Raw genomic sequence first — 22,470 nt, forward strand, 5'->3', positions numbered from 1 at the left:
GTTAAAAAATGAGAAAATGTAAAGTCCTTACAGTAGAAAGGTAGAGGTTATGTTTAAATATAGCTTTAAATATACAAGGAAAATGTTATTAAGCTTTGAGAAAACTTACGTGGTAAAAAGTAAGTCAACTTTGGAAATCACATTATTAATAACAGTGTAGAAGAAACCTATTTTATAGTTAGAAAGAAAAATATATAATTTATAAGTAATAATCAAACAATAAAAGTAAATATATTCTATCAGATAAAAGTTCAAACTTAGAAAAAATATAATTAGGAAAAGTTGAGTTCAAATTAAATAAAATATTTATTTTTATTTATTTTTACTAGTTAAGATAATTAATACCATTTTTTAAAATAGAACACTTTATGTATATAATCAGCTATAGTTATATGCATTTACTGAAACAAAATACAAATGGTGTAAATTAAAATAAAAAAAATAAGGCAAACAAAAAATCAATAAAACAAAAGAATAACAGAACAACCAAAATTATAACTTAAATATGACTTCAGAACTCAAAGCAAACATTTTTTGTCAAATCAAAGAAAAATATTTAATAGAATATTTGTTCTATAAATTATGTTCCTACCATATAGTGAAATATATGTAGAATATATGTAGCTATTGAACAGAATGAGGCAGGTCAATAAATACTAATGAGAACAGTGTTCAAATAAACCTTACAAAATGAGGGAAGGTGAGTCAGTCAGTTCATGTGTTTTGAAGTCTTACATACACAGACACAGAATATCTGTGAAAATGTATAGAAGAAATAATTGAATATCGATTTCCTTTGATGGTAAAATTTGGGAGAGAGGAGAGATACTTTAAACAACATATACTTTTATATATTTTAAATTTTGTGCATGCACATACTTTATTTAACTATAAATAATATTTTTAGTAAGTAATTATTTCTTCTTTTCCATCTCTGTATTGTACTCACTCGTGTCAGAGAAGTTATAAAAAGTAGCATGAAAAAATACAATATATTTTTTAATATTTATTGTTTATGAGGCTTATGAAGTTATAGGTTTTATGTGAGCTGGCAAGCTTATGCTCCCCACTGTAGAGAACCTGGTCTACAAATGGCTCTAAATATGCATATTCTGAAAGAATGAATGAATATAATCAAGTAAATAAAGGGTAGGTTGAATTGAATTAACCAAGAGAGAAAGAGTCAAGTTGTTTTAAAACTTATTTGTAATTGTAAGCAACCATATACAAAATAAAACTAAAATGAAATATTATTGTGACTAATTTGTGAAACCCTTTATGATTATAATACCCAGCACTTGTGGTTATGTGTAAACAGACACTTTCAAACATTGCTATGTTAGAATGGATAATGGCCTTCAGACAAATTTTCATAAAATAGAAAAACAGGACTTATAAAATTCTAAGTAATTAAGGATTGGCTAAAATATTAGGTATAACCCTGCAAGTGAAATACAGCGCTGCAAAGGAACCCTATTGTATAATAACAACACCATGACAATTTTTCACATACTAACTGCCTAGCTGGTTGTGTTTCTGAACACATTTTCCAAAAGACGCAGCATGCAGAGACCCGTACATGGCAACCGCACTGCAAGTTCACAAGGCCAGAAGTTCAGAAAGGCTGTATCTTAATGTCAGGGCTATCCGTACACTTAAATTTTTTCCTGATTTTTCTATAGCAAAAATACATGATACGTTAAAAGTAAAATCTATAACAGAAACTTTAAAAGTTTGATCTAATCTAGCCAAAAAAATAGTAATAAAATATTATTTCTATTTTGAGCCCCATCCCTATCAAATATGTTTTCAAGCATTTCTTTTATATTTGGGGTGAGCTGAAGAGACCATTTCAGACTTGAGAGGTGTTGGCATCTTGTGTAAACTAAAGAATATATGCTTGGCTCTTGTATGACCTTGGATTTGAGTATAGCGCCACTTCTCACCAGAGCCCAGCCTGACCTCTAGGTACCAGAGAGTCTTTATGAGCATGAAGGGTGATGCTACATATATAATAGCTCTCTGCGAGGATAGATCACCTGTACTGTCCCTGAGTCTCGGTTTCCATATCGGAAGTGGTGCCAGACTCAAAAGTATTCAACAAAATAAGGCTCATGAAAATGGCTAGAACACATTTATCCTAATGGATGTGTATATAAAATATACATTTATAAATTATAATTAACATAAACTTTCTGCATGTAAATAGAAACATAGATTGTGTGCCCACAAAATGGAAACATAACATATACTGAGAAATGGAAGTGAATTATGGAAACTACAGTTTTATAAGGAGATTTGGTTCATTTGCAAATGGAACGTAAAAGGCCAGTATATTTTTTGTCTTACAGAAGCAATTTTAAGAATAAACAGAAGGGATTTACAGGATTTGATTTATTAATAACATATTTTATTTTTGGTTCTATACTAGGTTTATTCTTTTAAGATGGGGAGAAATATGCAAGAAAGAAAGAAAAGAAAGCCAAGATTTAAGACAACAACTCTGAAATAAAATATGCACACAGACTTGAAACAATCTGGTCGTAGGGTAACAAAGTAACAGGTTTTGCTCCACACATTCCCCCACCCCCAGAGCAGCACTGAAGCCCAGTATGCAAACAAAAGGGACATATTGTAGAGGTGATTCATACAGCTGGGGAGACAAAAGGCTGCACCAGGCGGAACCAACATTTAACAACCGCCTATCATGAAGAACTTGTTTTTCACTTTTAGAGAAAAAAGTGGCATGTTTGAATAAATGACATATTCTTTAAAGTTTCCAATTTTAAACATTAACAAATATACTTCAAAATAACAACAAACTTTCGCTTTTTTATAGAGACCCAGTTTCTCATAAATATCTGTCTGTGCCTTCATCTACATATGTGCTGCTATCTTTCCATAAACTCAATCACAGCGTCATTTAGCCTGTATTGGTAAATGCAGAAAGGCTCTCAGATGGCTTAGAAGAAATAGAACAAAATTAGTTTGGATTTTTTTCCAAGTGGATTGTCACAATCTGTGCATGTTATTTCCCTTATCGTTACATTTATGCAACATTCAGATTCCCTTTCCTCCTTTATCCATCTCCTATTAAACATAAACAGGGGAAAAATTAAGTGGATATAATCACCCCTCAATCCTTTATAAACTTTATACAATAGCTAAGAGACTGTAATGTTTGAATGGCTGTTACTGGTTCGAATTTGGCATGTGACATTGAAGCAATGTATCTTCTGCTGTGCCCAGGAAAATCTCAGTCAGAGTTCCAAGCACAGATAGGCAGGGGAGAAATTTTCTGGCGATGCTATGTTTCACATCCCTGAATCTGGTCTCTGTCATGATCATCTTTCAAAAGAATCTCTATTTTAACACGGCTACCAACAGACGCCAAAAAATAGGTATTAAAGCCACTTTTTTGGAGAAATGTGCTGTCTCATTCCTACGCAAGTTTATATTTGACATAATATATATTGTATTAAAATACGATTGCTTGCTATTAAAAAACATAAGCCAAATATAAATGTCAAAGTCATAATTGAAATAATTTCTTTCAAGTATCTCCAAGATCATCTCCAAATTGCCAGGCTCCTTAAACTTTCTTTTACTGAATATTTCTCTAATAAGAGGATGATACCTAGGATTTAGGCATCTTTTTCCTATCATTTGACAATGTTATCAGAAGTATTTGAAATAATCAGATTTAAAAGATGTTTTTAATTCTCCTAGATTCAATTGATTTCTCCCTATTGTGTGTGCCTGCTAAACCCTTTACTCACATTTTTATGATGAACACTTACTAAAATGAATGTCAATTACCCATTTATACTGTTTTCTCTCTTACTAGCACTCCCTATGGAGCAGAGTTCTTGTTTCCCTCGCTTCTGTACCCAAGTTTAAAACGCAGTGCTGAAACATTCTTATAATTCCATAAATTATCTATTGTATGGTAATCTAGTTTAAAGTCCATAGTCACAACTCTGATGTGCAGAAAATTTTTTCACTATACTGAATTTAATTCCATTAGAGACTTATCTTTCTGCTAAGAAGTGGATAAATAACACCAGCATTTCAGCTTCAATATAACCTAGTCACTTCCAGATGAATACAGTTTCCTTGGGGGAAATCCTCAGCTTTTCAGGATTTCTCCTTCATCTTTCATTAGATGACATCTGAATTTAGAAATGGTTTTTATAATGGCTAAGCATTGAAAATAATAGGTGAAAGAAACAGGGCAAGTAGGTTATGATACTCCATGAAGGCATCCATGAGTCAGATCCCTTAGGGTATTTTCTTAGTCTTCATAGGGTCAAAGCTAACTTACCAGTACTCCATCCATGTTCCAGACTTGTAAGAAAGGAGCATGAGAGGAACTAAAAAGTATGCTATTTCCTGTTTAAAAATATGACCTAGAAGTTGTGTATATTATTCTGTTTATATCCAGTTTATTGGAACTTAGTTTCATGGATCATACTAACAGAAGAGCTAGAGCATATATATTGATAACTACAGTACATGGAAGGAGGAAATAATTTTCAGAAAATGGATGAAAATAATGTTTAAAAATAGTTGAGCAGGAACAATTAACTCATCTTGAGCATTAAATAAAGCACTTTAGAACATGTCTCCCATACAATGAACTGATTGTGTTAGAATCAATTGCTTTATTTAATGAGTATTTATTGAATTCCATCCATGTAAGTAATGGGAAATTATCAGACATGAAGCAAAACAATTATAGTATCTTCCTCAATGAGAGTTACTAATTATTAATTTTGTTGTAATTTTATTACTTGGCCAAAATGGAATTATGAAGGTGAAACCTGGGATTTTTTTTTTAGATAGTTTTTAAAGAGTTCAGAGTTTACATGGATTATAAATTACAATGTCAGAAATTAGGGTGGTAGCAAAAAGGACCTTTTAGTCAAGTTTCTTCTTTTCAACAGTGAAGGAAAAACTTATGTAGACACTCCATAGAAGACCTAACTTTCGACTTTCTTGACCAGAACTGCAGGAAAATTTAGGAAAATCTGGAGAAGATATTCCTGTAAGGAACCCTAATCAATAATGGCTAGACTGACCCCCTCTGTGGAACTCATTGACACTATAATGAAGTCAAGGTTTGTACAATAAGTGAATAGAGGAAGAATATTTCTATGGATAAGCAAACAATGGGTTCTGTCATAGCTATAAGACCATCTAAATTGTGGCCTTTACCTTCATCCTTGTGCAATTTAGAAGTTATTCCTGTTTCCACTGCCTCCTAAGGCAACTCACTTCATACACAGTTCCAACTCTCTCTTTAGTCAACAATATTCCCTTCATTTACCTCTCCACTCAGAATTATATACATAATCTTGTATCTCCCATAATAAAAATCAGTAAATCTCCCTTTATCTCAATGACTGATCCTAACTACCTGACAGCTTTCTTCCTTTCCTCCACTGTGAAGAATTTCTAAAGTGTAATTCTTACTCATTGCCTCTGCTCATTCACTCCCCTTTGATATTTTAGCTGAAATTAGTCTGACCTTTGCTCCCACAACTACAACTCTAGCTAAAGTCAACAGTGCTCAATAGTCTTCATAATCCAAATGAAGGAAACAATATTATGCATTTATGAAATCTGAACTCTGTGTGGTATTTGACTCTTGTTTACTGCTACATCTTGCTAGGTTATAGCTCTCTTTGGCTCCTGAGAAAATACTCCTCACTGGGTTTTTGCATACCTTTCTGGCTACTTCTCATTCGTTTTAATGATTTATGTCTTCTATTTGTAAATCTACTTTGTCGATGTGGGATACAAATATGATAAAAATTCTCTCTGTTAAGGAACATATAAACATTCAAAGAAATGCCATATATTCTGTCACTATATTATAAATAAAACACGATTGACTTTATTAAACCATTAAATTACTCCATCAATGGTTGTAAATTTTAAGTGAACATGGGAATCCCCTGAAGATAAATTACCAGAAATATGAAATACCAAGCTGATAAAAAGATACCTTATTCCATCACATAGACAAATGTTGAAAAATGCAATTTAGAAAGTTGATAAATATGAGTCAAGCACAAAAATAAGCACAAAAAATAATCTTAAGATACCAGCAACAAAGGAAAAACTCAAAACCAGACCAATAACCTCAAAGAGGTTCAATTGTGTCTCATGTGGTTCATTAATTCTTGAGGACCAAAATCCAACACCATTGTATAGAAAGAGGTGCCCTACTGTCTCTAAAAGTGGAAAGCTTAAAGAAAGTCACCTGGGTAAAGCTCAGATCCTTGAAGTACTGCCTTAGCAATTAAAACAGAACAGACAAAAATGTGTATTTTCTCTTCAAGGGAGCAGCCTCTCCAGCAGAGATGCTGATCTTTGTGAAGATCCTGACTGACAGGGACCAGCACCCTTGAGGTCGAGCCAGGAGACACTACTGAAAATGTCTCAGCTAAAATCCAAGGAAGACATCACACTGGACCAGTTGAGTCTGACTTTTGAGAACAAACATCCAGAGGATGGCGACACTCTCTCAGATTACAATATTCAGAAAGTGTCGAACTTGCACTTGATGCCTTGTCTGCGTGGTAGCATCATGGAACCTCCCCTGCCAGCTCACCCAGGAGTACAGTTACACCAACAGACTGTACCCCACAAAAAAGGTTAAATAAGGCTCCTCCACAACCTCCTCAGCCAACTGTGTGGCCATTTGCCTGAACCCCACAGTCATGGAGTCCTGATAAAGTTCCCTTTTTATTGACTGGAGTGGTACAAAAAAAATTCTCTACAGTCTTGGAGAACTAAAAAAGAAAATTCTCATATATTTAAAAGAAAAGAAAAGAAAGACCACCATAAGAAATGGACTTTCTAAGTCTATTGCATGCTCAAGTATATGAGGTCTGTCCAGAAAAAGCTCAGCCATTGTTAACATAATGAGAAAGGTTTGCACAACATTGATGTAAACGGGTGGCTAAGGAGAATGGACTAGAATGCTCATGACTGAACAATGATGACGTCACTGTACTAGTCAGTGGGGGCAGTAGACACTATTGAGTGAGCAGCTGTGTTGTGTGGCTGTCATATTCAAAATGACTGAGCAAGAAGAGCAATGAATCTGCATCAAATTTTGCATTAAGCTTGAACATTCCTCAGTGGAAACTATTCAGATGACTCAAAAGGTTTTCAAGGATGATGCAATGAGTACAGTGCAAATAAAAGTGTGGCACAAATGCTTCAAAGATGATTGAGATACTGTTGAAAGTAATCTATATTCTGGAAGGCCTGCAACAAGCAGAACACCTAAGAATGCTGAACATGTATGGGCTGCAATCAACAAAGATCAGCAACTGATGGTGAGAGAGCTAGAAGCTGATCTGGGGATTCCAAAAACTACTGTGCCTGAGATTTTGATGCAAGATCTTGGCATGAAACATATGGCAAAATTCTGTCTGAAGCTTCTGTTACCAGAGCAGAAAGAACATCATGGTATGATTGATTGCTAATGACTTGATTCAAACAGCTACCAATGAACCAGATTTTCTCAAGAAGGTCAAAACTGGAGATGAATCATGGGTCTATGGCTATGATCCAGAAACAAAGGCCCAGTTGTCCCAATGGAAGTTGCCTGGGTCTCCACGCCTGAAGAAGTCATGGCGAAGTCATGGCAAAGTCACAGCAAGATCAAGACCATATTAACTGTGTTTTTTGATTGGGAAGGTGTTTTCCATCATGAGTAGACCCTTCCAGGCCAAACAATAAGGAGCACTATCTCAATGTTCTTCATTTGTTGAGATGCAATATGACAAAAATGGTCACAGCTACGGGCAACTGGTTACTGGCAGCTTCATCACAAGTACCTGCTCATTTATTACATTTTGTGCAGAGATTTTCGGCAATACATTAAATCACCCAGGTGACCCAGCCCCCCTACAGACCAAATCTTGTGCCCTGAAATTTCTGGCTTTTCCCGAAACTAAAATCACCCTTGAAAAGGAAGAGATTGCAGGCCATCAATAAGATTCAGGAAAATACAACAGAGTAGCTGATGGTGATTCTAACAAAGGATTTTGCAGACTGTTTTGAAAGTGGAAAAGGAGCTGGGAGAACTGTATGAGGTTTTAAGGTGCCCACTGAAGGGAACTGAGGTGTCATTGTCCTATGTACAATGTTTTTTGTATCTTATATCTTCTTCAATAAATGTCTCTTTAAAAAAAAAAATAGCACATGGCTGGATGCTTTCTGGACATACCTTAATACTATCTACATGATAATAGAGACACATTCTAGGAAGTTAACATAACACTGTGGGAGGATATTGAGAATCCCAGATCCCTGAAGGAAATTAATGTTTTCCCATCAGAATTTATACTTCACTTTCAAGAACTTCTGCAAACTCACAAGAAAAATGTACAAACATCAGAAGAAATAACCCCCTTTAAAATCAACATATTAAATATAATTTTAAACATGTATTCCTTCAGCTGTCCGTGCATGTAATAAATATATATCTGGCATTCACCTTAAGTCAAAAAGTCTTCAAGGTGCTATATACACACAAGTGAATAAACATTGATGGGATAAAGATATAAAAGAAGGAAAATAAACTACAAGGTGGGGCAAAAGTAGATTTAAGTAGATTTACAGTTTTTCTTGTGGGAAATACAGTAATTAATAAATAATAATACAAGAATAAACTGTTTTTCATGTACTCACAACTGTAAACCTACTTTTGCCACATCTTGTATAGTAAAAAAACAGGATTTAAAAAAAATAATCAAATTCACTTATTAGGTTGAGGAGTTTTTTTGGTAGAGTCTACAGGGTTTTCTATGTACACTATCATGTCATCTGCAAACAATGATAGCTTTACTTCCTCCTTTCCTATTTGGATGCCTTTTATTTCTTTTTCTTGTCTGACCACCGTGGCTAGGACTTCCAATACAATGTTGAAAAGAAGTGGTGAAAGTGGACATCCTTGGCGTGTTCCCGATCTTAGTGGGAAAGCTTTTAGTTTTTGCCCGTTGATTATGATGCTGGCTGTAGGTTTTTCATATATGGCCTTTGTTACATTGAGGAATGCCCCATTTATTCCCATTTTGCTGAGTGTTTTGATCATAAATGGGTGCTGTACCTTATCGAATGCTTTTTCTGCATCTATCGAGATGATCATGTGGTTTTTGTCTTTTCTTTTATTTATGTGATGTATTATGTTTATTGACTTACGTATATTGAACCATCCCTGCATCCCTGGATGAATCCCACTTGCTTGTGGTGGATAATCTTTTTAATGTATTGCGGGATGCAGTTTGCCAATATTTTGTTGAGGATTTTAGCATCTATGTTCATCAGTGAAATTGACTGGTAGTTTTCTTTCTTTGTAGGGTCTTTATCTGGTTTTGGGATTAGGGTGATACCTGCCTCTTAAAAAGAGTCTGGGAATCTTCCCTCCTCTTGGATTTTTTGGAATAGTCTGAGAAGGACAGGGGTTAGCTCTTCCTTAAATGTTTTGTAAAATTCTCCTGTGAAACCGTCCCACACCGGTCAGAATGGCCATCATAAACAGATCAACAAACAACAGGTGCTGGTGAGGCTGTGGAAAAAATGGAACACTAGTACACTGTTGGTGAGAATGCAGACTGGTGCAGCCATTGTGGAAAGCAGTATGGAATTTCCTCAAAAAGCTGAAAATGGAACTGCCTTTTGATCCACTGATTCCCCTGCTGGGACTATACTGTAAGAATCCCAAAATGCCAATGCAAAAGAACCTATGCACCCCAATGTTCACAGCAGCACAATTTACAATAGCCAAGTGTTGGAAGCAACCTAAATGAGCATCAGTAGATGATTGGATCAAAAAATTATGGTACATTTACACAATGGAATACTACGCAGCAGAAAGAAAAAAAGAACTACTAAACTTCGCGACAGCATGGATGGAACTGGAGAGCATCATGCTAAGCGAAATAAGCCAGGGGGTGAAAGACAAATACCATATGATCTTACCTATAAGCGGAACCTAACCAACAAAACAAAGATGCAAGGAAAATAAGACCAGCAACACAGAAAGGAAAAGAAACCAAAAGAGACAAGAAGGAAGAAGGAAGGGGGGACGGGGGAAAAGGAAGGGAAGGGGAAAGTCAAGGAACATATAACAAGGACTCATGGACAAAACAAAAGGGGAAGAGCTGAGGGAGGGAGGCAGGGGGCAAGGGAAAGTGGTGGGGGGAAGGCAGAGACAAATGTATTTGAAAAAATAAATAAATAAATAAAACTCCAATATAAACACAGAAAAAAATAATCAAAACCATAAAATAGCAAAATGGATATTTACTCCCTGAAATTAAAAACTTAGGAGACATATGTTCACTTCAGAAATATATATAATAAAATTGGAACAATATGGAAATGACTAGCCTGTCTTCTTTTCACAAATGATATGTAGATTTGTCAATATTTCTATATAAATGTTGATATCAATACCTAAAACTGAGTAAGACACCACAGACTTATTTTACTCATGAATATTGGTGAAATAATCTTCAATGTATATCATCAAACATAATTCAACAATAAGTAAAATTATTTTAATACAAAAATTTAGGAATGCAAGGATGGCTCAGGGTCTATTAGATATTTTATTAATATTACCATAAAATTTATCTAAGGAGAAAACTTGTAAGAATGTGTCTGGAATTGATGAGAATGCTTTATATAAAATTTTAAAGCCCATAGTTGTTAAAAGCCACATAGTAAATAGGAATATGTAGATATAATGAAATATCTACACCCACCAGAATGGCTAAAATAAAAAAGAAAGAAAATGCCAAATTTTGGTGATATGGAGTAATCAGTACTTTCCTTACTGTTGAAAAGAGTATAAAGTAGTACAACTTTGAAAAAATGTACAGCTTTCTCTGCTAAAGGTGAATATTTGTGTAAACTATGCCCCACCAATTTTAATCTTAGATACATTACTGACCAAGAGGACCTTAATATTTCCCTCAGTTTTTATCCCAATGTTAAACAGGCTTATTCCTTACCCTTTGACCCTGACCTTACTCCAGCTTCTGCTAACTCTTCACATTGCTGTTTCAGTGGAGATGAGCTTAGACTGCATTCTGGACTCTGTTGCAATAACCTTGAATAAGGTATTCCTTACATTTCTTTGTCTGGTGCAATTTTTACTTTGATGTTCTCAACAGAAATGCAAACATATGCACTGCAAAAAAATGCACTAGAACGTTTGTTGTGACATTATTTAAAATTACCTGAAACAGGTGGAAACTAGCCAACTGTCCATCAAAAGTTGAATGAATACATAAATCATGGTGTATTCACAATATAATTGTATTTAACCATGAGAAAAAAATGCACTAAAACTACAGGCAAAAATGTGGATCAGTTTTTACAAACATAATGTTAAGGTAAAGAAGTCAGTCACAAAAGAGTACATCCTGTTTGATTCAATTCATATCAATTACAAAAACAGGTGAAGCTTATATACTTTTAGAAGCCAAGGTAGTAATTTTCCTTAGTGGAGGCAGTGACAAGAAGCATTACTCAAGAAGTTTCTGGCTATAGTCAAGAGGTATCCTTTTCAGCATCAAAAAGTGCCGATCATATTCTGTAGTTTTGATCAAGGTGATGGTTATATGGGTGTGTGCAGAATGTGAAGATTCAGCACACTATACAGTTGTAAAATGTGTACTTTCCTTTTCAGAATTACACTTAATGTTTCTAAATGTCTTGGATCTTGTTAAACAGGATTCGATGTTAAAATTCTAGAGATTTTGATTTAGAAAATCTAAAAGGAGGCTAGAATGGGTATACTTTAACAAGCAGGAAGTTTTGACACACTTTGAAAATGCACAACTACTGACTGCTATAAGGTAGTGAAGATCTAATTACAGACTGTTAAAGAACCAATAAGGGAAAAAAATAGTAACATTTAAATGTCAAAAAGAGAAATAAATTATTGAAGAGAACTCTACCAACAATAGCGTTTTGGGTACTTCGTTAAACAGAGTTACAATTTAGTGAATAAACTGGAAAGTTCTTTCTACTTCACCCTAATTTAAAAAAATATATATATATCCTTTTCAACGAATATCCTCATCATTCATTACCTGGAGTGGTGGCATTCCCATGGCAGTGGAGCGACAATGATCATAACCTACTTTTAATGACTAAATGAAGGTTGAGCTGCATGTGGCCTAGATCTGACCTCAATGCCTGCCCTCCCTGTCTCTCCAGGACTGATTTAGCCATTCTGGAATCTCCTCTCTCCTCGTACCCATTCTTCCTGATGTTGCAGTGAGTAGGAACTTGGCCACGTAAGCTGTGAATTGATCCAAGCAAACCTCTTCAGACAGTAGCTACACTAAGCTGCTCAGGCCTTACTATCCTATTCATTCCTAGCTGAGCGCAGAGTCTCTAGGAAACAATAGGAGCAACATAGTCTTGCGCATTCTAGATCTCAGTGGGTGCATTATCTGGGCCTTACTGAGATATTCAGGAAAAGAAATGACTAAACAAGATCTTGTTTTATTTACATGACTCTCCAATGATAGGTAAATTATTGGAACAGTTTTACAAATACTCTAAAAATCACAAATAAATAAATTATACATTCCACTGACTATAAAACACCAAAACCATAGCTTATTGCTGCAGGTAAGAGGAAAATCTTTGTACTTACTCACTTGGCTGTAGATTCATAAAGCTCTTCTTATTCCAACTTCTTTTCTGACTCCTTTCCTCCTACATTCTCTCTTACACAGTGTCTTGTATTTTCCCTGTAATAGATGTTGAATTCAATGATTCACTAGTCTACAATTTTCTGGTTTGTCTTTTGACCCATTTTAAAATTAATGGATTTGTGTTTGCCACTTTTAAATCCTCAGATATCTTCCCTGAATCATGTGATTTTTCCCCCTTTTGCTGTCACTTTGGTTTTGAAAGAAGTAAATCAATACGGTGCCTTAAAAGCCCTGGCAACTATTGTCGGTAAATATATTGCATTCAGTTACTTTTGCTCACTAACTGTTGTTTGATATAATGCCAGAGCATCCTCTGCTGCAACAGAAAAAAAGATGCTATTTTGAGCTGCGAACCAAGGATTGATTTCTTTTAAGATGTAATATATATTTTATGTATTGCATCTAACCTTGTTATTTGTCAGATTTCATAGAAACCTCCATTCTCTCATTTGTGTGCGATCTAGGCTGCCTTCTGCAGAGGTGAGGAGTTGTCTTTGTCTCTTCAGTTTATATTCTGGTAAATTCCACCTTCAGTAATTTAATCAAACATAGTTAGAAAGCTTCACATGAGTGCTCCAAAGCACGGCCTTAATAGTCAGAAAGCCAATGTGGAATCTTTAACACATTTCAACCTCCCTGAGTATGTATTTTCTCAATCATCAAGTGGAAATCTTAATAATAAAGCCATTTTGTTGTATTAGCAATCAAATGATGTAATGCATATCAAAGTGTAAACTGTAATGTTGATACAGAGAGATCTGATCAGATCACTGGGGAGGACCAGGGAGGGGCTGTGTAGGAAGAGGTTGCCTGAGGCGATGGTAAACAGCCTAGGACAGGATTGGCTGAGAAGCTGAAAGCCTCCAGAGTGCACAGAATTATGGGCCAGAAGATTTAAAATAAAAGGAGGGCAAGAGACTAGCTCTCTGGATCCCTTCCCCAGGAATACCTGGATGATTGTGTTGCAGCTGCCTGCGTTTCCCAAAGGATGATAGAAGGAGCTCCAGGCACAGCCTAGGATCAGCCTGGTCTGGCAGAGGGTGGCAGGGTTATTCTTTTTTGGGTGTTCTAGAGGGGATGGGCTTTGAGGCAGAAGCCTACCGTTTTTCTAAAATTGAATAGCTTTTGTATCTTATGTTGTTTTACTTTGTAAACTAACCCTATAGAAATAAGATAACTAAAAACCAACGGGGAAAGAGAGGGGAACTCAGGAGTTAAAGATGTTGGCCTTAATTGATAAGCTTGAGTAAATAAAGAGTTTAGTCTTAATTGGTATAGACTTAAGTGATTAAAGCTGTAACTAAAGAGTTAAAGAATTTAGCTTTCATTGGTTGCGTCTAAGTGACTAACGCATGTGGAAAGCTGTTATTCCAAAATTGTGTAGTTTTTGAATAAAGACTCCTTTCCTTTATCACCAAACCTTTGCCTCTGGAATTTTGGGTGGAGGTGGGGGTGCAGACAGCACAACCCCGCTTGCTGTTCAGTAACAACACAATGTGGAAATGCCAGTCAATCCTGCATTATAAAAAGTTAAGCAAGGACTGTATCATAAGAAAGAGGGGTGACTGTCTTTCAGCAATTCCCATTGTCTGCTGCTGTATCAAAAGGTGAAAGGTGGAAGATGTCTCAAAGGGATTCTTTTGATTAGCCACATTCTCCAAAACGATATTCCACAATGTGGCAGCTTTGGGAGAAAGCAAACACTCCACTAGATCTCACCAAAATAAATCCCTGCTCTTCAATGCCAGGAGGCCAAACGTGTCCTGGTTTGTCAAGTTGATGTTCCTCTTAAACACCACAAAGGCTGTCTGAAGCTCCTCAGATCTACCTTATCCTCTCTTTCCCCACTTTCAGCTGACTTTTCCCCTCATGCTCTGTTTTTAAAAAAAATAAAAGAACTTGAATGGGAAATCTTACAGTCTTCCACCACTAAGCTTATTAACTGTGCCTTCATTCACAGTCTCTCCTATGATGGAAGAGCTAGTCTGGAACTCCAGCCTCTCATTTTTCACTACATCATTCCAGTGAATAGTTAACCATGTTGCAGTTGCCCCATCTTAGCTTTCCCCGATTAGCACATCCATCTCCAACTAGAAACGTAGCTTCATCCACCCCTTCACAGCCAAATTTCTTCACAGATTCAATCCTTGATATCTCCACTTAACATCCTAATCATGCTTCAACCCACTGCCATCTGGCTTCTTCCCACTGCACCACAAACAGCTCTCTTTAAAACACATGGGAACTTTTTAGTGTTTTTCAGTCTCGATCTCATAATAGCTTTTGTTTTTTGTAATTTACCTTCCTTTTTTCAAAAAAATATGGAGGTAAATTTATATAACACTCATTAACTACTTTGAAATGAATGGTTCGATGGTATTTAGTTTATTCACAGTGCTTGAAACCACCACCTCTGTCTAACTCCAAAGGATTTCCATCACTCCAAAGCAAAATTTCTTCATATTAGATAGTTTCTCCTGAGTCCTGCTTCCTTCCAGGCCCCAACAATGACCAATTTGTATGTTGTCTCTGTGGATTTACTTATTCTGGGTATTTCATATATCAAACAGAATCATATAATATTGTATTTATCTCTGGCTCCTTTCACTTCACATGTTTTGGAAGTTCATCCACATTGTAGTGTCGTTTGTTATTATGGCTGAGAAATACTTCATCGAATGTATATACCCAATTTGTTTATCCATTTTTTTTCCTTTCTTCTTGAAATACACTCTTTATATGATTTCTGGACCACAGCACTGAATTTTCCTCTTACTCTTTGCTAGTCAAACACTTAGCATAATATTTTAGAGGTTCATCCTCATTGTAGGATATGTCAGTACTTGATTCCTCTTTATCGATGAATAATATGTGGTCTGATACAAATCACACCCCTTTTTTATTACAAAATCTTTTATTACAAAATCATAAGCTTGTACTCCTGTAACATAACAATATCACACCCAAGCACTTCATATGACATTTTAGGTGAAATGTTCCAATTGCCATCCATCTTCTGCGTGGCATTCACGTATCCTATCAACCACACTCTCAAGCAAGCCTTACTTCTGCTGGACCCTGAATATTCCATAATATGCATATACTACATATATATATATATATATATATATATATATATATATATATATATTCCCATCCCCAATTTCAAGACCTATATCTCTATCCCAGGTATTTCTTCTGCACTCCAGACCCATATATTTAACTGCTATTGCATATTGTCATTTGGCAATCATACATATACCTCATAAATATTTCTCACACACAGCATGAAAGGACAAATCTTACCATGTTTTCTAAAATCACTTATCTCTTTCTATTCTACATTTCCCCTCTCATTAAATGTCAGTAACATTCTCTAATTTCAAAACCTAAGCATTATTCTTGCTCTGTTCCCCTCCCTTCTCCACCACTTTCAAAGACATTTTTATTATTATTTTTTTAATTAATTAATTTTTAATTTTTAATTACAGTTTACTTTCAGTATTATTTTATATTGATTTCAGGTGTACAGGATAATGATTAGACAATCATATCCTTTACAAAGTGTTCCCTTAGTATTTCCAGTACCTACCTGGCACCATACAGTGGTACCTCAGTATTATTGACTATACTGCCTATGCTGTACTTTACATCCCCATGACTGTTTTTTAACTACCAATTTGTACTTCTTAATGCCCTTACTTCTTTCATCCAGTTCCCGAGCTCTTCTTCCCTCTGGCAACCACCAGTCCACTCTCTGTGTCTGTGAGTCTGTTTCAATTTTGTTTGTTCATTTTGTTCTTTAAATTCCACATGTAAATGAAATTGTGTGGTATTTGTCTTTCTCTGATGGACTTATTTTACTGACCATAATACCCACTAGGTTGATCCATGCCATCACAAATGGTAAGATTTTATTTTTTATATGGCTGAATAATATTCCATTGTATACCTAGGAATAGGCAAAAGTAGGTTTATAGTTGTTCATATGGAAAAAAAATAAACAAATAATACAATAGTTAATAAATAAACAATACAAAAATAACTCATGTTTCACACACTCAGAACTGTAAACCTGCTTTTGCCTGCCCTTGTATGTACAATAACTATATATTTTGTCTACTTGCTTATTGTTGGGCACTTGGGTTGCTTCTATATTTTGGCTGTTGTAAATAATGCTGCAATGAACATAGGAGTACATAAATACATTTTAAAAATTTATCTCTTTAATATCTCCTGAATCTAATCACTTAGTAAAATCTCATAAACATTAAACTCTTCCAACCCAACCTTGCCCATCCTGTCTCCCATGGATTAAAACAAATGATTCTTAGTTGAAGTCCATGTCTCCAGGCACAGGCTATTTTCCACACTGCATCTAGAGTAATCTTTGTAATATGCAAGTCCTGTATCATTCCTATGATTAAAAAAATGTCTTCAATTGCTTCACATTGTCTTCAGAATAAGTATAAATTCCTTAAAAATGCATATTAGACCCTTCAAGAACTGAGTCTCCTCATCTGTGGCCACCTTCCCAGCATTCTGCATTGCATACATAAAAATTAAATTTAGTTCTTGACCAGGCCACACGCCCCCCTTTAAAAAAAAGTCTTTGTATAAACTAGTTTCTCTGTCTAGAACAGTCTTCTCACATAGATATCGCACTACTTTTATGTTGCCAGTTGTTACTCGGAGGTAAAAGGTCAAGTCTTTTCTTTCAGCTTTCAATATAAATTTTATTCTGATCTTGTTTTGGTGGTTTTACAATCTGAACTGTTCTATCTACTATATTAGCTTCTTTGTCTATGGCTCAGCCCTGTGGTTCCCTACTCCATGCTGAGACTTTGTGTTTTTCCATCTTTTTTAAGAATATTAAAGCACAGTTTTTTAAAACTACCATTGTATCTGAAAGAAATTTTTTTTCAGATTACATGCTTCCTTTAGTTTTCCCTTTGTGCATGTGAAGGTATATATTTAAAGACTACAGTTGGATATCAATGAAGTGACTCTCCTGTACTCTCACTAACCCTCACCTCTTCATATCACAAGGTCAGTTTATGCAGAAAGATGATACAGCAACATAGAAAGGTCTTTCAAAACACCATTGCAAAGCTTTGAGGTTTGGAAATTTATGGTTTGAGGACTGTAATTTAAAAAGGGATAGTGTTGAACACTCAGTTGATTAATCAAAATTTAAAAGAATAACAATTGAATACAAATAATAAATGTACCTTGTTACCAAAAGGAAGTCTTCTATAACATGATTTGTATGAAGATAATAATTTTACTCAACTCAAGACTTTGAGTGTTTTAAGTGTCCTTTTAAAAGATGATCAGTGAAAAAATGCAGAGAAAATAAAATTTTTTTCTGAAACATTTTGTAAAACTCCCCAAATGAAGCAACGTAAAAATACTGGTAATGAAAAATAAATCAAAAGCCTTCAGCAAATGTTAGTGTCAGGGTTAAAAACAGTGAATAGACTGAGAAATGATCACTCTGATTTTACTATTTAGTTAAGTGAAATAATAAAACAATTTCATCTCTTGATAGAAAAGAAGCTAGACTTTCCCTAAAGTGATCCACATGTCTGAATCACCCATGTGTAATTTTTAAAAAGTACAGTGTTTCTGGCATGTGAAACAAAGTTAACAGTGCTACTTTATCTTTTTAAAGTCCACAAAAACACATTAAAATATTCTATAATTTCACATCTGAAAATTGCCTTATATTATGTAAGTGCCATATAAAATGAATTCTATTAGGGTTGCACCAGGACATAACAGGGAGAATGTTATATCAATTATCAAGGACATAATTGTAGTTTTAGACTCATGATTCATGACTACGTAATCTTAGACAAGTTGTAGCTTCTGGTTTCTCTGTGCCACATTTCCTCTCTTATGATGTAATGAATGGGCCAGACTAAATGGTCCCTAAGACCACTTTCAGCTCAAATTCAAGAATAGAATAAAATTGAAAAGTAATTGTATTTTTCACTAAAATAATTACTTGCTACTTAGTATAATTGCTTCCTTTTGGTAAAAGGACATACTCATTTTTATGTGTATAATGTTTTCTATTTACACATATGCCTACAAAACTATCTGATTTTTTTAAGTAAGCATAAGGCACTTACTCTTGCAAAGGAGTCTAGTCTTATCTTAGGTGACTAGGTCCAGACATTGCAGAATATTCTTTTGAGGCTGAGATTTATCAGGTTAAAGCTCTTAAAAAGACCTTCTAAATTGAAAATATATATTTTTGAATTTACTTAATTTTTCATGCATTTATTCACTTATCAAGATATCTTGCCTAGAGATAAATCTTGATCTTCTGACTGTGTTTATTCATCATTTTCAGTAACAATAAAAATATAGCTAGAACTGTACATGAAGATAGAGTGATGACACTATATAACATAGCATTTGGTTTTTAAATTGTGTGACTTAATTATAACATGAAAAGACAAATTATCTCGTGTGACTGGTAAAATAGTATTTTTTTAAAATCTGAGGAATAAATCTAAATGCAATTTGAAAAACAGCAACATTATTTAGAATAAATATATGATTTCCCAGGGAAAATACTTTTAAGTTTAACATATCTCTGATTATATAAGTTCCACTATGGTTTCTTTAAAAACTCAGTTTCATTACTCTATAAACAGACATTTATATAAACATAAAAATAAAATTTATGTCCATATATTATACATTTATATGATGTAATTTGCTAGCTTTGGAACTCTAGTTTCTTCCATCACTCTTTGCCTTAAACCACCTTCATCTCCAATGTCCAGAATAAATAAATAATGATCAAAGGAAAAATTGAATTTTCCTTAGCAGTTATCTTTAAGCTCATATAATAGTAGATACTTAATGGAAAACTATTCCTATAGCCTGAATACTGGAGGACTCTTCATGTTTTTGTCAATACTGTGGCAAGTTCTTCACCAGATTGAATTAAACTGGTAATTAAAAGCAAACTTCATTTGGAAGATAGGCAAATATTATTATTTATCTTGATGTATTGTTTTATTACATATATTTCTTGTCACAGAACATATATTGAGAAACATCTCTATTAAGTCATAATTTGTGCTACACAGAGAAAACTATTTTTGTACAGATCCCTTTTTACAAGTCACATGAAAGATGACATCAAATCCTACAATTTCTAGAAGTCATGCACATTCGTTTGTTAAAACAAAGACAAAACAGGTTGTTATTAATATCTATAGATTCTTACTGTTAAGTTCTGAGAAATGTAAGAGAAAAATATTTGTAAAAATTAAAAATACAGATGATTAGTTCCATTCTAAAATTTTACTTCCCTTGTCATATGATTCTTTATATTTTGTCTTTTATTTATTCATTAATCTAGATTTATTTTTCATTGTACCGTATTTTTATTCTATCATATATTCATTTTTCCATACTAAACACAATTTTATATAAATAGACTCTCTTGTTTATTATCGTTTTTAAACAAATGTGTTATTTGTTAACACATTCCACTTAAAATCTGGTAAAGAGGAAAAAATATGGCAAAATTTTATTTTGGTTTTAATTTTATATTATTGTCATCCTGAGTTAACGACTTATTTTAATAATCAATCATTGACTTGCAATCACTTTCTGGAGGAAAATTTTGAAATGGATGCAGAGAAGTTGGTATTATGTGACATATATTGACTAAATTCAAATACGCACTTTCCACAAAAGGTAATGTTCTACAATGATAGCACTTAGCACATGAACTCCTTAACAAAGCTCCAAATATTTCATAGTATCCATTAATCTAAAGGAAACCTGCCTGAGCCATGTACAATTGTAGTTTGACAGAACAAATGATCAGTAACTCTCCAAGGTGAACTCTACGCCCTTTACTAAAAAAAAGTTTTTCCATGTATATTTAAAACAGGTTATAAGAGTTCATATATGTGCATGTGTCTATGTTTTTCTTATTCCAATTATGTAATACACAGCGACTAATGAGAAACAATACTCATTACCCATGAAAAAATAAGCTCATAGAAGGCATTTATTATTGTAAGGACTCACCAGCATTACATGACCCCACTCCCGCACCAATGTATGAAAATGAGACTCAAAATCCCAGAATCTCTTTCCATATTTGCTTTAGTCCCTCATAATGGATACTCCAAGCAAGCTAAACTGTGAGATTTCACATGGGCTCCATCTTAATTTTTCCATAATTCTAGATCAAATTTTCATGCAATTTTAAGGGCTATCTTGACGTTATTCACCTGAAAAACCTTCCTGGTCATCTGAGCCCAAGTGTAGTAATGCTCCTTGTGACCCCACAGCACCTTCTACTAATTTCCACTATAGCATTTAACAAATGAATTACAATTTCTGATTTCCAGGTATGAACAAGAACCACGTTTTATTCACTGCTGTATCCCCAATTCATTCGATAGTTGCTGCATACTTTGTACTTAATACTCTGTTGAATGAATTCTCACTAAAAAAAGTATGATGCCCACCACCTTTACATTGAGAATAGAATCTTTTCATCCATAGCTATCCAGCCTCATTTTGAGGCTTGAAGCCAGTTTCTCTGCCAGCAGGTCAGAAATAATCAGCAACACTGAAAACAAGTTCCTGAAATCTCAACCTTGTCCATGACCCTGCACTCTTCAGTGACCATTCCTTCCAGGTGACTGGAAGGTTACAGCACATGGCTTCTTGGCTCCCATGTAGTACTCTAGCTCTTGGGTACTGAGCTTGGCTCTTCTCAGCCTGGATTTGCCAAAATTTTGCCACAGACTTTTCCACTGTAAAGTGCTCTCAGAATCAACACAACATAACTCAGCTCTTGGTTCAGACCTTGTCTTTGGCGGGATTTTTCTTAGCTTTTATGCACAGTTATTTCACAATATAAACATTTTGTACAGCCCTGGCTGGTGTGGCTCAGTGGATTGAGTGCCAGCCTGTGAACCAAAGGGTTGCCTCTTTGATTCCCAGTCAAGAGCACATGGGTTGCAGGCCAGATTCCCATTGAGGGGGTGTGTGAAAGGCAATCACACATTGATGTTTCTGTCCCTCTCCTTCTCCATCCCTCCTCTCTGTTTAAAAATATATAAATAAAATCTTTATAAAAAATTAAAAAAACATTTTTGTACAGTTTTGTGTCTATGGTGTAATGTGACAACAATGCTATTCTAATTTTGTTTACTTTCTATTTCTGTCATACGCTAAGCTTTCTTCCCATCATAATACTTAGTACTCCAATAATATAAGGATTAAATAATTTAATAGGTTGAAGCTAAATATTTTACTTTAATCTTATTAAATTATTAATACTTTTAATAAGCAATTTTAATCACTATAAGTTTTGTGAACATATAATATGTATAATTTCTTAATTTAATATTTTTATTTTCTCATAAAATGAAATGGTCATCTATAAATTGTCCATACACTTGCAGTAATTAATGTCTTTGTTCATCATATCTGTCATTAAAGTGAAAGTCGTCACCCTTAGGTGACTGTGAATGGGTCATAGTAGGTCCCTCCCACTATTCCTCTCCAACTTAGTCCCTTGGTGAATGTAAAAGACAACTTACCTCATACCATTACACAGTAATAAATATTAAATACACTATTTCACTTTGTCTTTACCATGTCCCATTATTTCACCAGCAGTATCAAATGTAAAAGCTTACATTAAACCCAAGGAAATTAG

This window comes from Pteronotus mesoamericanus, unplaced genomic scaffold, assembly GCF_021234165.1.
Source record: "Pteronotus mesoamericanus isolate MK-2021 breed Mesoamerican mustached bat unplaced genomic scaffold, CSHL_Meso_final scaffold_21, whole genome shotgun sequence".
NCBI lineage: Eukaryota > Metazoa > Chordata > Mammalia > Chiroptera > Mormoopidae > Pteronotus > Pteronotus mesoamericanus.